Source organism: Pinus tabuliformis, chromosome 3_1 (assembly GCF_031772625.1).
Source record: "Pinus tabuliformis cultivar Carrire ecotype Pingquan chromosome 3_1, CPIR1, whole genome shotgun sequence".
In the NCBI taxonomy this organism is placed as follows: domain Eukaryota; kingdom Viridiplantae; phylum Streptophyta; class Pinopsida; order Pinales; family Pinaceae; genus Pinus; species Pinus tabuliformis.
Genome location: NC_142301.1, coordinates 797,990,096 through 798,005,455, shown reverse-complemented (window position 1 = coordinate 798,005,455; position 15,360 = coordinate 797,990,096).

The following is a 15,360-nucleotide window of genomic DNA, read 5'->3' as shown; positions in this document are numbered from 1 at the left end:
TTTAACATGGTATGTTTGCAAGTTGGTTGAATGTTTGATGAATTGTATAATATGAGTATGTGTTTCAACCATCTTGTATTAAGATGCTTGTACTAATACATATGTGTTGAGACAGTTGATATGTACTCGAGTGTTGTAGGTGATAGTTGTAGCATTATGTCTAATGACTATGAGTTGACTATGGATTACGACATGATTGTTAGTATTGTTAAAGGTTGATTTCAAATTGATAGATATGATTGCCTTGATATTTGGAACATGTGGTAGACATGTGTGAGGAGTTGCAGGAAACATGCTTGGTATTAGCATGATAAGTTAATAGTTGATGTATTTATATAACTAACTGTTGGGTGATGTGACAACACATAGTAAGCCTCGATTCCAACAAAATAAAAAGGTAGAAAAAAGGAATTGGGCAAGAATTCCTTTGGTTATTTTTGGAAACCCTAATCCCAAATGAATGAGTGCTTTGCATACAAGAAGTCTTCTTAACCTTAATATTGTCTGACATTATGTGGATATGTGCTAGATTCATGAACATGTATTTGATAGGTATATTAGCTAGTCTATAGTTACAGGTGGATCTTTCAATGGAATTGGAGTCTCTTGACAAATGGCACGGATGTGTTCAGTTGTAAGCAACGTGCTTGGCACAACAAGGTAAGGTAATTGGTGTATTGTTATGTTTATTTAGACACTGACAATTATTTGTTTATGGTAATATGATGTAGGGGATTGCATGGAAAAGAGACTGTCTTGAAATCTTAGAGAAGGCTCAGGTTGAGATTTCCTTTGGAAGCACTGGGAACCATGGGGATCAAGGCATGGTGTTTGTTTCCAGTCTTGTGCTTTTGCTCTTTTGTAATTTTCTTGTGCTTGATTTTCAGTTTTGTTATGTCTAGTGCATGATCATGCCATCTTGTTTGTGGTGTCGTATTGTTGTTGGTCTTCCATGGTTTTCTTCTTGTTTACTTCTCGGTCTTGCCTTTATTGTTTTGAGAGTCTTTGTGTCGGCCGGATAAATCGTTCTTGCGGACAAGACCGATCTCCCTAGTATCTATGGATATCTAGCGACAAGCAAGTCAAACAAATTCTATCTTTCTCTAAATATTGTGATTTATAAATAAAGTCCAATAGATGTTTTAGACCCTACCTCAAGTCCAATGCTAGTTTGTGGAAGCCACGCTCCATTCGTCCAAATGAGCTCCCTTTTAAAGAACCTGCAAACACAAACGGGCACACATCAAATAACACTTGCATAGCCAATATAATAAACCATATTTATCATGATGATCAAGGAATTCATGAAATAAACCATAGAAGACAATTTATTGAGAAAAATGAATCTAATTGTATTAACTTTAAACAAAGAAGAACTTTACAACCTTGGTGCCTTGATGCTGTACAAGCTCCTCCCAAGGTCCAGCAAGAATCTCCTCTACTTTGACAAGCTTCACTCTCTTCCCAATGAAGCCAAAAGGTATGTAATCTCTCCTCTCAAGCTCAATTAGGAAGTCTAAATTCCAACAACATTTACCCTAAAAAATATTCATCTTTCAACCTCTCTAGCAACCAGCCCAATGCCTCATTTTATAGTGCAGAGGAAGGAAGTTACCAGGTCCACCTTAAAAGGGATAAGCTCGTCTCATAAAGGGGTTAGCTCCTTTAGTTATGGGATGCATGAACCACCTAGGAGCGAACTTGCCACCTCAAGATTCCTTCTAGAAGCGTCCATAATTAATCCAAAGTGAGTTTTTAATAATAAACTTGTGCCTTTTTGACTTTTACAGGGGTCTGCACCCTTTCCTTTAGAGACAGAGCGGGTAGGTCCGCAGGGGACATGACCAAGGGGTGCGGGACTACAGGTAATGCTAAGAGAAAGTGTGAAACCAGAGTTTTAGAGATTTTCAAGGACTTTCTCTCATTCTTAAGGCCTGACATGAAGAGCTGAGGTTTAAGACTTGCATAGGAGGATAGTCTGAGTGGTGATAGACTCACACTGATTATAGAAAGTCATGGTGACAATATTTTGTGTAACAGATTGCCCCCTAAAGTGCAAAGTCTGTAATAGATAGTATTTTTCATCTAAGAAGAGTGAAGTACTTTATCATTTCGAGGATCATCTTGTGGAGAGCCTAATTGGAACCTGTTAGTGTCAGTCTTTACAGCCTTCCTCCAGTGATCAAATGTGCTCTTACATAGTGATTTTGAAGTGTCAAGGTCAAATTTTGTCATTTCAGTGAGTCTTCAAGCAAAATTTGGTCACTAGCCATTAGGTCTAGGGTTTGCCCAAATGTCAGTCTATGTCACTATCCAGCTGAGTCTATCATCATTCATAGGGTTGTCATTATCATGTCAGTGTCTAATGGGTCATTTGATACCTTGTTCATGCTTCAGTTGCGCCCAGGCAAGGTCATTTCCCTCTCTTAGGGTTTTGAAGGCAGTTTCTCTTGGGCGGACAAATCATCGACAAAACTTGTTTCCTGATGTTCATACACCTTCCCCTATCCTTAATGTACCTTATCAAACACTTCCCAACACTCAGATCCCCCAAATTCCTCATTTTTGCACAAACCCTAGTTTCTAGCTACAACCTGGCAATTTTCTAGGTTGGGCCTGTGTTTCACTCTTTTGAACCCCTTCCTCTCACTCAATCTCTGAGATTCCACTTTCCCCTGCTTCCTAACATCCCTCCCTACTCCCAAAAATTTCCTCAAGAATTTAGAAGCCCCTTATCCCCTTCATTTCGCTCCATTTCGACAAAATTCTTTGTTTCACACATCGGGACAAGTTTCACTAAAATGATGGTTCTGAGCAATCAAAGATGAATTTTGCAAAACTGAGAGAGGTTTTTGTCCAAAAAATTCCAAGGAAGAGAAACCTCCTTCACTTTTTTCACAGGTGTCATGGTTTGAGAGAAATGTCAAGAATACCGTTGCCTCAGGAGAATCAAAGGCACCTCTGAAGTGACCTTGGGAAAATCAAGTTTTCTCCTATCTTGGTTGACCAAATGACTTTCTTGATGGGTAAAATGATAACTAGACACAAATATATTTCCAATGAGCTATCATGAGCTCAATTTGGGGTTGAGGAAGGTATTCAAAAGTTGACTGCAACAACACTCTTCCTTGAGGCAGCCTCATTGGGCACTTTTTGACCAGTCTTGGGAGATTTGATTTTTGACAGGTCAAATCAACTCCAAATTGAAAAATTCCACTTGGGTTGGAAAGTAGACTCAAAGACCTTTCCAACGAGCTATCCTGCGCCCGATTCCGACACCGGGAAGGCCCCCAAACAGGCCTCTCAATGTGCGCGACCACTCAGGAGGTGCGCGACCACTCAGAGGCTCTCCTGCAGTGTTAAATTACAACGTGCGCGACCACTCAGGAGGTGCGCGACCACTCAGGCTGTAAGTGCCAAAATCACCTCCAACTCACTCAAAATCTCCTTCAAACTTGCAAATTGGGTTGAGGTAGGCTCTCTACAAATTGTTTTGTTGGTTGATGGTGGTTGTGGATCCTCATGCTTGTGATTATACCTCCAAGAATGCAAGGAAAGAAGACATTGGTAGCTGCTTGTTCATGTAGGCATAATGCTAGGGTTTGATGTTTTTTCAAGGTTTTGATTCCCATCTATTCCCTCCATTGCTTCCCATTAAATTCACAATTGTTATGATATGTTTCTATCTTATCTCATTTGCAAAGAATATTAAATTTCCCTTCCCCAGTACCTAAACCCTATCCCTCCCTCACATACATTCCCTAAACCCTAATGCCCTCCATCTAATCTACCCAAAACCCTAACAATGGACAATAAACTATCTTGAGCAGCGCAACAAGCAACTTGAGGATGAGAAAGAGTTGGATGAGATGTGGAGGATTCGAAGTGACCGAGTCATCAACCGTAGGAGGCCCGGTGACTTGCTGCCCAAGGAGAGGGAATCCATGCTTATCCGTGTGAATGCACACTTGCAGAGGCTGTTAGAGAAGGCAAACGAGGACAAGAGGCTGCTACAGAACATGAAAAATCATTATTGGGCGAGAATGCATGTTTGCAAGGCAAAAATGAAGATACTCCAAAGGAAGTTGTCCGAGGCCCGCAAGAGGAAGAAGAAGACCAACCCACTCCGTATCTTGGCTGAGGCATCACTCACTCACCATGATACTCATTAGTATCCTCCCAGCAGCAAACACAAGAAATTTTGAGGATTTTGAGGCATTTTTGGCATTTTTTGGCATTTTACAGGTTTTGGTCATTTGAGTGGTCTCACCCCCCGCGCGACCACTCATGGGGACAGCTCAGATTGAGGAAAACTCTACATATTTGGATTTTTCATGACAAAATACACTTGGATATGGATGGGTTTCAAATTTTATGGAGATTTGGGCCTCCAAAAGCTCAAAATACCTGCAAATTTTGACTTTCTGCCCCTTTTTTGAGTTGCAGAAAGCTGCCTTGGGAGAAATGATTTTTGAGGGGTCAAATCAGCTCCAAATTCAGAAATTCCACTTGGGTTGGAAAGTAGACTCCCAGACCTTTCCAAGGAGCTATCTTGCACCTGATTTGGACACCGGGAAGGCCTTCAACCAGAGCTGCAAAGGGGCGTGACCACTCAGGATCAGGGGCGCGACCACTCAGGGAAAATTGCCAGATTTGACCATTTCGGCCAGCAAAACACTGTTTTTACTCTTGGATGACTTTTGGGCATGTAAATAAGAAACTTTGGTGTGATTTTCATGGCACATGGATGCATTTACTCTCCTTTGACACTTCTAGAACTTTCTTTGATGTAAATAGTGAAAATTTAATGCATGGATTAGTTTCCTAAGTTTTAGAGGCAAGTTGTTTTGACTGCCTATTATCTAGTTCTTAGTTTAGAATTAGTTCAAACTGCTCCTAGGAAGCTGAGCTCGATCCCTAGAGGTGGGGAAAGGAGTTAGATCAGCTATATGATGCCTTCTCATCCTCATTTTGATGGTTGGACTCTTGAGGGAGAAGCTCTATTGTATATTTTACTTGTATCTCTGCAATTTGAGGAAAAGGAAGGCCAGGGTTTTGCAGACATCATTGTGGATTCTTGTGGATTATTGTGTTGATGGTGTGTTTCCTACTTGTCATTGTAAGTGTGTTTATGTGTTCCATATCTTATTCTATTGCGGCTAATTAAACAAAAGAAGTGATAAAGTTTGAATTCATGCATGCCATGCTCAGCTTTCAATTTTGTTTAATATTTATGTTTTCCACTGTATAAAGAGGATTCAAAGTCATTGTTTGCCCTCTTTAGCTCCCTCTCTTTCTTCCTTGATCATCCATCTCAGCTTAAGGCATCAGCACAAACTCCTTCCTTGCCCCAAAGACCCACCTGCAAAAACTGAGCTCAATCCCCACACCCTGAATTGCACTCCCTCCAATTGCCACCAAAAACCCCAAAAACTTTAAATCAACCCTCCTTATCAGTTTACTAGCCTAATATCTGTGTTACCTTGATTGGTCATCTCTTCCCATTGAAAATTTAACGAGATTGACCGGAGAGAGCCTTCTCATACCCCGTAGGGCTAGCTACGAGGTGAAATGGTTTGATGTTGCCTTGTAGGTTTACCTTCCTCAGCCTAGGGTGAAATCTCAAGCGCTAACAGAAACTATAAAAACATTCAATACAAAATATATATATGAGATCATATCATCGCTGAGGTAGGCATTCCCATACTCAGATCAAAACTGACTAGAAAACTAACTACTCTGATATAGGAATGATCTTGTAATACATCACAAGTATAGACATATGTAGACACAGTATGGGTGCAACCATATGTTTATGAATAGTCCACTGTATAATGAATAACAAAATTCCTCGCAGCCTGGATGGTGGAAACTAGATCCAAGGTCTTGATTTCTACTTCCCGAAATAGTACGATTCTATCCACGTGAATGAATGTGTCGAAGTCGAACATGGTGGAAACCACTTGATTACCACTCATTGATGTAAACTGTTAACAGGTGTGAGAGAAACCACCAGTAATGTTAATGGCTCTCGAAGTACTCAGTACAATCCATGAAATGTGAATAGATGAGTTGATGTCGAACATGTCAGGGAATCCTTTGATCGAAGGTCAATGAGGCAACCTGTCGTCAAAGGCGAGAAACCTGCCATTGAGGCATGTAGATCCCAAGGTACTGACGATTTCTAGATCATCTTTCTAGATAATGAGTTGAAGTCAATAGAAAGCGATCCGTCATAGGCAAGCCTACAACATGAAATCATAGATCAAGTTTGAAGAAATATGTTTGCAAGGACTGACTCAGGGATGGTCAAGATAGATGACAGATATTTTGCAGATGAATGGTTTATTTGCACTGGCCTCTTGAACACATAACGACACTGTAGATGGTTTGGTGACAATTGACCCAAAGCTAGTACCCAAAAACCGGCTGAAGACTTTCAATATGGTTTGAAACTGTTAGGCAAAGGATTTCCCAACCCAGGTGAACAAAAAGTGTTGTGTTCAAGAGTGGTTAAATGTTTTTCTAAGACACAAAGTATAACAAACAGATTCATTTTTCTCTCTTTTCCCCCACCATTTCTAGCAAGTACCTCTTTATTTTTGACAAGCTTAAGGAGGATAACATTTGCTTGATTATAAGCTCATCCTTCGGATGAGTCCAACTTAGTTTAAAATTCGAACCCTAAGAAGGAGTGGTCTGTTCCTGTTTGTAATTGAACAAGTCCTTTACTGTTAAATTTTAACGAGTCCAGTATAGGAGAAACTCGACATTTTTCAATTTTAGGGAGTCAAAAGAAAACTTAAGAAAACTCCATGGTTGTCCTTTTTCGTAAATTTGTGTCTCCCAAGCCCGAAAAAGTATAAAATAATACTTGAGAGAACTGCTTGACCATTATGATCAAGGAGTCTTTTCATAATTAGTGTCTTTGATATGAAAAAGTAAAAAAGCGATCAAAGACATGTCATTTTATTACCAATATCAAACTTGAAACGACAATAGTCTGGCAATATTTTCATGTTTATACGGTCAGAAAAGATCTGTAAGTGGACCGTCCTTTTAATTCCATTTTAGCGAGTTTAAAAAAGGAAAAACTCGGCAATATTTTCATATTTTACGAGTCAGAAAAGAGCTTAAAGAGGACTCGTCCTAGAGGAAAAAGTGGTATAAAGGGTAGCAACTGGTTCCGGCAATGGAGGAACTGCTCAAAACATGTAATGATTAAGAGGCTGGCTAACAAAACCACTCATAGATGCGGTCCCTCAGGAAGGGTAAAAAACCAAGTGAAAGCATATGATCAGCCAAAGAGATGGTTGCGATGGAATGAAAACAACCAAGGCTCATTTAACAGAATTTAGCGGATAAAAAATGCAATCACGAGATGTAAAACGGGTATGGGTTCATTTTTACACAAGCTTGAACCATAGAGAACTTTGCTTGGATTCGGTTTCATGTTTACACAAGCTTGAAACGAAAAACTATGCTTGTTATAAGTTCGCATGCCCCCAACATAATGATGCAAAATGAGGTACATGCCCCCCAAGCTTCATTGCATTCAACTAGGTGGATGAAATGAAGAAGATCTTGGAAATACTCGAGGTAGTTGTTTCATTTTTTAGTGAGGTTGACACAGGAAAAGAAGTATCCTCAAAACCCTCGTTTCATTTTTTAAATGAGCTTGACACAAGATAAGGAACTATGCTCATGACTTCTTGTTTCATTTTTTAACGAGCTTGACACAAGACAAAGAACTATGCTCATAAAATCCTTGATTCATTTTTTTAACTTGACACAATATAAGGAACTATGCTCAAATCTACTCTCTACAATCTACCTAACAAGGAACTATGCTCTAAAATCTTTGATTCATTTTTTAACGAGCTTGACACAAGACAAGGAACTATGCTCTAAAATCCTTGATTCATTTTTTAACAAGCTTGACACAAGACAAGGAACTATGCTCAAATCTACTCTTTACAATCTACCTATATAACCTACTAATTCATTTTTTTTTTAATGAGGTTGACACAAGAAGATAACTGTCCTCATACCTGATTCATTTTTTAACGAGGTTGACTCAGTAACAGGAACTATCCTCTGACCAACTGATTCATTTTTTAACGAGGTTGACATAGGAAAAGAACTGTCCTCATACTCACTGATTCATTTTTTAACGAGGTCGACACAGTAACAGGAACTATCCTCTAACCAACTGATTCATTTTTTAACGAGGTTGACACAGGAAAGGAACTATCCTCATACCTGATTCATTTTTTAACGAGGTTGACTCAGTAACAGGAATTATCCTCTAAAAATCCAGTTTCATTTTTTAACGAGGTTGAGACGGGAACAAACTATCCTCGCACCTGATTCATTTTTTAACGAGGTTGACTCAGTAAAAGGAACTTTCCTCAAAACCCTTGATTATGGCTTCCAACTGGAAGAAAGACATGTCAATGGACACACCTTGATCATGGCTTCCAAGAGGTCTTCATCAAAAGGAAGAATAGTTCTTTGGAAGGAATACATGTCAAGGGACTCGAAAGGGATAAGAACATCGCGTTCAAGTAATCCCATAGAGTTTTCCATGTCAATTACCGGATCTAAATCAAAGGAAGATGAGAAAATAGTGAGAGGCTCAAGTACATTGGTAACTGAAAACATGGGACCAGTTGCCACATAATTAACCCATGGCGGGGTAGATACCACTTTAGAATCGGGAACATTTAGGGGTGTCATATTATTGGTAGTTGAAACAAGACTAGTGAACAAAAGCTGGTCTACAGTCACAATATTTCCATTGTGAGGGAAAGACATCACGCGAAAGAGTGTCGATACGTCAACTTTCATTGCATAAACATAGTCTCGCCCAAGGAGTAAATTGAAATCCAAGGGAACTCAAACTACCATAAGATCAATACAGACAGTTTTACCTTCCAAGGTAATAGAAAACTTAGGAAGGATCCCTAAAGGTTCACTAATGGTTCTGTTAAAAGCTTTCGAATTCTGCGTAATAGGCGCAAGCTGAGGGAAACCCAAAGCTTTCCAAGTAGTTGAGGATAAAATACTAACAGAAGCACCTTCATCTACATGTGTGCGGTCTATGTCCCTACCACCAACCTTGACAATGATTTGGAAAGGGATGGAGGAAGGAAGATGAGGTTCTGTCAGTCTATTCCAATCAAAGGAAAAGACCTCAGTACTTGGAGGGGGTTCTGTAGAAACAGGTGAAATTCCCTCGAGCATAGAAGAATCTGATGTAACAAGAAGAACCTGAGCGGTATGAAGTTCACTCTCTAAAGGGAGAGTGGGATCGACCGAATGTGAAATTGAATCAACCACTTGATCAACTAATGGATCATCAACCTGAGTGATATGAGTTTCACTCTCCAATGGAAGAATGGGATCGACTGTACTTGAAATTAGATCAATCACTTCGTCAGTTGATGGTAGGTTGGGAGAAATTTTACGGTAACCAGTTGGAAATTATTGCTGTGGAACAGTAAGGTTTTCCAACAATTTTGAGGTTTCATCCATGTGAGGGCAAATGTGAGTTTGATGACTCCCTTTGCATAACTTACAAGGAAACCTAACTTTACCCTTTTTCCCAGGAACCTGACTATCACTGGTTGATGGATCAATGGAAAGTTGATGAGATTTTTCTGACCATACTTCCAAGACCTTTGGAATACCAGGACAATTGATAAGGAGGTGGTCACCCTTACAAAGCTTGCAAGAGTATTTGGGTTTACGATGCATGTTGGAGGTTTCCTCAACACAACTAACACTTACAGCCATGGTTGGTTGGTTGACTTCTTTCTTATCTTGCTTCTTCTTCTTCTTAGCCACCTAGTTACTAGCGTCAAGGCTTTTACCAAGCGAAGAGGAAGAAATGGAGGAATAAAAATTAGGCGAAGAAGGTAAAGAGTCAACAGAAGGTTGGTGATGCTGAGATGGTGAACTCCGTTGAGGTGAAACATTCGATTGAGGTGGAACAATTGGAGTATTTGGGGCCAACGAAGTTGAAAATAACCATATCGGTAAACCTATTGTAAATCCAGGTAATGACAAAGTAGCCATATAAGGAGGACCAACATTTCCAAAGTAAGGAAAAGTACTAGGATTCTCGTTAAGAGGGGTTCCTTGGTTGGTAAATTCTGGAACAGTTGCCATTATATTCAACTTCAGTGAATTTTATTAACAATTTAAAACTAAAATTAACAATTCACAATCACACCTAACAATTAAAATTCACAATTCACACCTATGGTCTCTAAAAGTAAAAACAAACAAATTGACACGCGCTATCAAATCTGGGAGTCAAACCACACACAAACAGTAACTTTCCATACCGAAAACACTAGTTGGTGATGAAATCCAACATCGCAAAATTCAATACAGAAATGGCAGTTGGAACAGTTACCCCGACAACCTGCTTAATGAAACAGACTGGCATAAGTTTCTTCACTAAACTCTCTCGAGTGAAGAGAACCCCCCAGAGAGTCCAAGTGAGTCTAGTCGACGTCTGCTCCACGTATAGTGGGATCTTCCCTCCACCATCACCTTAGGAAAGAATCCTATAGATTATGGTCACTATGGTTACCAACAGAAACAAATATACCTAGGGGAACAGTCTATGATCTGATACACACAAGGGTAGAGTAGCAAAGCTCAATCCCCTTGAAGGCTCCTTGACATAATCCAAGGTTTACCAACAAGTGACCCCAGGCTCCTTGACAATGGTCAATCCGAGGTTTACCGTTTTTAATACATGTATATATTCTATCATTCCCAATGAGGAAGGATTGATTACCCCACTGGTTCAGATATGATCTCGTGCTTGACTCCTTTAAGGGGAGCTTCCCAGAGCATAGATGTAACAATTGGAATTTATTTCCTACTGCAAGATCGACTACTTGTTTGTTTTACTGTCTTGGAGAGTTAACTAAAACCTATTCCAAGACACTAGCCTAAGCTAGATTGGTGGAAAGAGCCCTAAAAATGTAAAAATTACTAGATGAATTTTAATTGAGAGTTGTGTTATTTAGGCTATTATTACTCAAAAGGGTAAATGGATATGAAACCAATGATGTTATGACCCGACCCAAAACTGAATGCAATCGAATATGATAATGTAATCTTTTCAATTCGATGAATCCTAACTAAAGTAACGAGAGAGTTTCCATTCACTTCCAACAATGCAAAAAATTGATCACTAAGAGAAAATATAACAAATTCTCTAATGCACTAATTTCATCCAGAAAAATTAATGCAAATGAATTCCAATTTTATTTTATTTTATTTTTTATTTTTATTTTTATTTTTTATTTATTTTTATTTTTTTTATGTGTTAAAAACAAGCATAAAAATATGTAAATTCAAATCAAAGAATGCTGATCTAAATCTACGATTGATTTTTCAGAATGTAAACTATGCACAATTCACTTGAAAAGTATGCAAATGTAATCTATGCACATTTTTCATTCATATTCCGAAAATGAGAATTCTAATTATGAAAATGCGATCTATGCAAGAGAATTCTCAAACACAAGATGATTCTAATGCAATCTAAGAACCAATCAAGTGCAAGTCAAGAAAATTGGGTGAGAGTTCGAAAGATCAAAAAATAAAAACACTCAAAGGCGATTAACACTCATACACAATTTAGCAAAAAGATGCAAAATTGTGAAAAGACTGAGACAAACCTCCAAGTAATGACCAAAGGAAATCAAATTAAAAATTTCTCAAAAGAGAGACTCTAAACACCCAATTAACTTAATGGAGATTGATGAGATGAAGAATTTGATGAAAGAAACTCATAAACAAGGCTTTTTGACAGAACACATGCAGATATGGGTAGAGGCTAAAAAATGTAAACAAATCCTAAGCTTAACTGGATGAAAAAATTTAGGTTTTTCAAAAATTTTAACAGGGTCTGCAGGCTTCTAGTATAACCAAATGCGGTACCGCTCTGTGTAGTAAAGCAACGGTGCGAGGATGTCCGCACTGTGTTACAAACAGAACGTGTGGTCCTCTTCAAAATTTCGGAAAAAACAAAATATACTCCATATCCTAAAAACTACCCAATCCCACACACATCAAGCAAAAACCAGAAACAAAGATAAGTTTCTCAAGTCAAAGTAAAAGGAAAGGCAAAAAACCAAAATTCAAGTCCCTAGTATGGTCGCCATTTTGTCTGTCGGATAAATCGTTCTTGCGGACAAGACCGATCTCCCTAGTATCTATGGATATCTAGCGACAAACAAGACAAACAAATTCTATATTTCTCTAAATATCGCGATTTATAAATAAAGGCCAATAGATTTTTTAGACCCTACCTCAAGTCCAATGCTAGTTTGTGGAATCCACGCTCTGTTTGTCCAAATGAGCTCCCTTTTAAAGAACCTGCAAACACAAACAGGCACACATCAAATAACACCTGCATAGCCAATATAATAAACCATATTTATCATGATGATCAAGGAATTCATGAAATAAACCATAGAAGACAATTTATTGAGAAAAATGAATCTAATTGTATTAACGGTAAACAAAGAAGAACTTTACAACCTTGGTGCCTTGATGCTGTACAAGCTCCTCCCAGGGTCCAGCAAGAATCTCCTCTACTTTGAAAAGCTTCACTCTCTTCCCAATGAAGCCAAAAGGTATGTAATCTCTCCTCTCAAGCTCATTTAGGAAGTCTAAATTCCAACAACATTTACCCTAAAAAATATTCAGCTTTCAACCTCTCTAGCAACCAGCGCAATGCCTCATTTTATAGTGCAGAGGAAGGAAGTTACCAGGTCCACCTCCAAAGGGATAGAGTCCTCCTTCAAAGGGATAAGCTCCTCTCATCAAGGGGTTAGCTCCTTTAGTTATGGGATGCATGAACCACCTAGGAGCGAACTTGCCACCTCAAGATTCCTTCTAGAAGCATCCAGAATTAATCCAAAGTGAGTTTTTAATAATAAACTTGCGCCTTTTTTACTTTTACATGGGTCCGCACCCTTTCCTTTAGATACAGAGCGGGTAGGTCCGCAGGGGACATGACCAAGGGGTGCGGGACCATAGGTAATGCTAAGAGAAAGTGCGGAACTAGAGTTTTAGAGATTTTCAAGGACTTTCTCTCATTCTTAAGGCCTGACATGAAGAGCTGAGGTTTAAGACTTGCATAGGAGGACAGTATGAGTGTGATAGACTCACACTAATTACAAAAAGTCATGGTGACAATATTTTGTGTAACACTTTGGAATTGGTTGGGAAAGAAGAAAGTTAATGGAGCTTAGGGAGAGTTGAATGAAACCTAGCAGGTAATGTAAGACCTAAATGAAGCTTGGTACATGAGTAAGGGCAATTGAAGGTAAGAATATGATAATTGGTTGGAGTGGTTCGGTCAATTGGTGTAAATAGGCAGGGGAAGTACAGTCATGAGAAAGGTAAAAGGAAAGTTGAAGTGAATGGATGTGAGGCATCCAATTCCTTGGCTATGTTAGGAAATATTGTTCTCAATGTTGCACATGTGTTGCATGCATAAAGGGAGGTATCTTAACCTTGACGTTATGATATCTAGTAATTACGTTGTGATCATGATTATGTTGATGTCTATATATGTATACATGACGATATGTATGCATGTCATGTCTGATAGGGTCATCATGGATCATGATTGTTTTTATGCTAATGTTTATATGTGTATATGTATGTGTGTATGATGTTGCCTGACAGGATCATGACTGTTTAATGCTAATAATTATATGTATATATATGTATGTATGTATGTTGTTGTCTGACAGGGTCGTTAGGAATCATTCTTGTGAAGGAATGGTTGCATATGCAGGTGAATGGCATGAATAGGTTCCTAGTCTTACGAGGAATCAATTGGGAGGAGTAGCCCTTACAAAGCTATGAGGTTAGTATCATGTGGTTATGAGTTGAGATTATGTGATTATATTATGTCTATGTTATGGGCATGCTATACCAAGGGATACATCAGCAAAATTAAAGTGGTGTGGTCTGCGACATGCTAGGACAGACATTGATAAGATATTGGAAGCAAAGCTGCTTGGTAGAGATAATGTGGTTTTGGACGTGTGGTAGTATTGTTGTGCATATGTTGTATCTTGTGTACATGTTGCATCTATGATGTTTTGTGCATGCGGTGTTGTGCATATATAGTGTGTGCACATGTTGTTTATGTAATGTTATGTACAAGGTGGTATAGATAGTGTTGTGCAAATGTTGGTATGCAGTGTTGGGTATAGATGATGCTATGTACATATTGGATATGTGGTGTTGTGTACATATTATATTGTGCACATGATGGATATGTGGTGTTGTGTGCATGTTGGATATGTAGTGTTGTGTACATAGGGTGCTATGTACATGTTGTATATGCAGTGATATGTACATATGGTGTTTTTGCATGTTGTACATATGGTGCTATGTATATATGGTGTTGTGTGCATGATTGTACAAGTGGTGCTATGAGCATGTGCTACCGTGTACATGTTGTACATGTGGTGCTATGTGCATGTGGTGTTGGGTACATGTCGTGCATGTGATGTTGTTTACATGTGGTGTCATGTACATGTCGTGCATGTGGTACTGTGTACATGTGGTATTGTGTACACGTTGTACGTGTGGTGTGGTGTACATGTGGCATCATGTACACATTATGCAGGTGGTTCCATGTACATGTGATGTTGTGCACACATTGTGTAGGTGGTGTGGTGTATAGATAGTACTGTGTACATGTTGTATATATGGTATTGGTGTACGTGTGGTATTGTGTGCATGTCATACATGTGTTGCGGGCATGTGGTACTATGTATGTGCATTGTGTAGTTGTGGTATTGTGACCTATATATTCATTGTCTTGTACTTTGTGTATGTATATGTAATATGTGGTGTTGTACTCTATATATGTATATGTAATATGTGGTGTTGTACTCTGTATATGTATATGTATTGTGTTGTACGTCGGGTGTAGGTGTATGTATTGTGTTGTGGTGTACGCTGGATGTAGGAGTATGTATTGTGTTGTGTTGTATACTAGTTGTAGGTGTATGTGTTGTATGTCAGGTGTAGGTGCAAGTATTGCATGGTGTTGTATGTCGTGTTGTTGTATACTATGTGTATGTCCACATAGTTGAGGATAAGGCACTGGGCGTTTTTTGGGTGTGGCAACTGATCCAGAGTGCGTACATAATAAGGACAAAGGTAGAAGCCAAGGATTGATTAAAGGATAAGTATCAATATTTTATTTCAGTTTAATTATGCATGTTATTCATGATTATGATCTATGATGATTACATGTGATATATGATTTTGGTTTATGATGGTTACATGTGATTCATGATT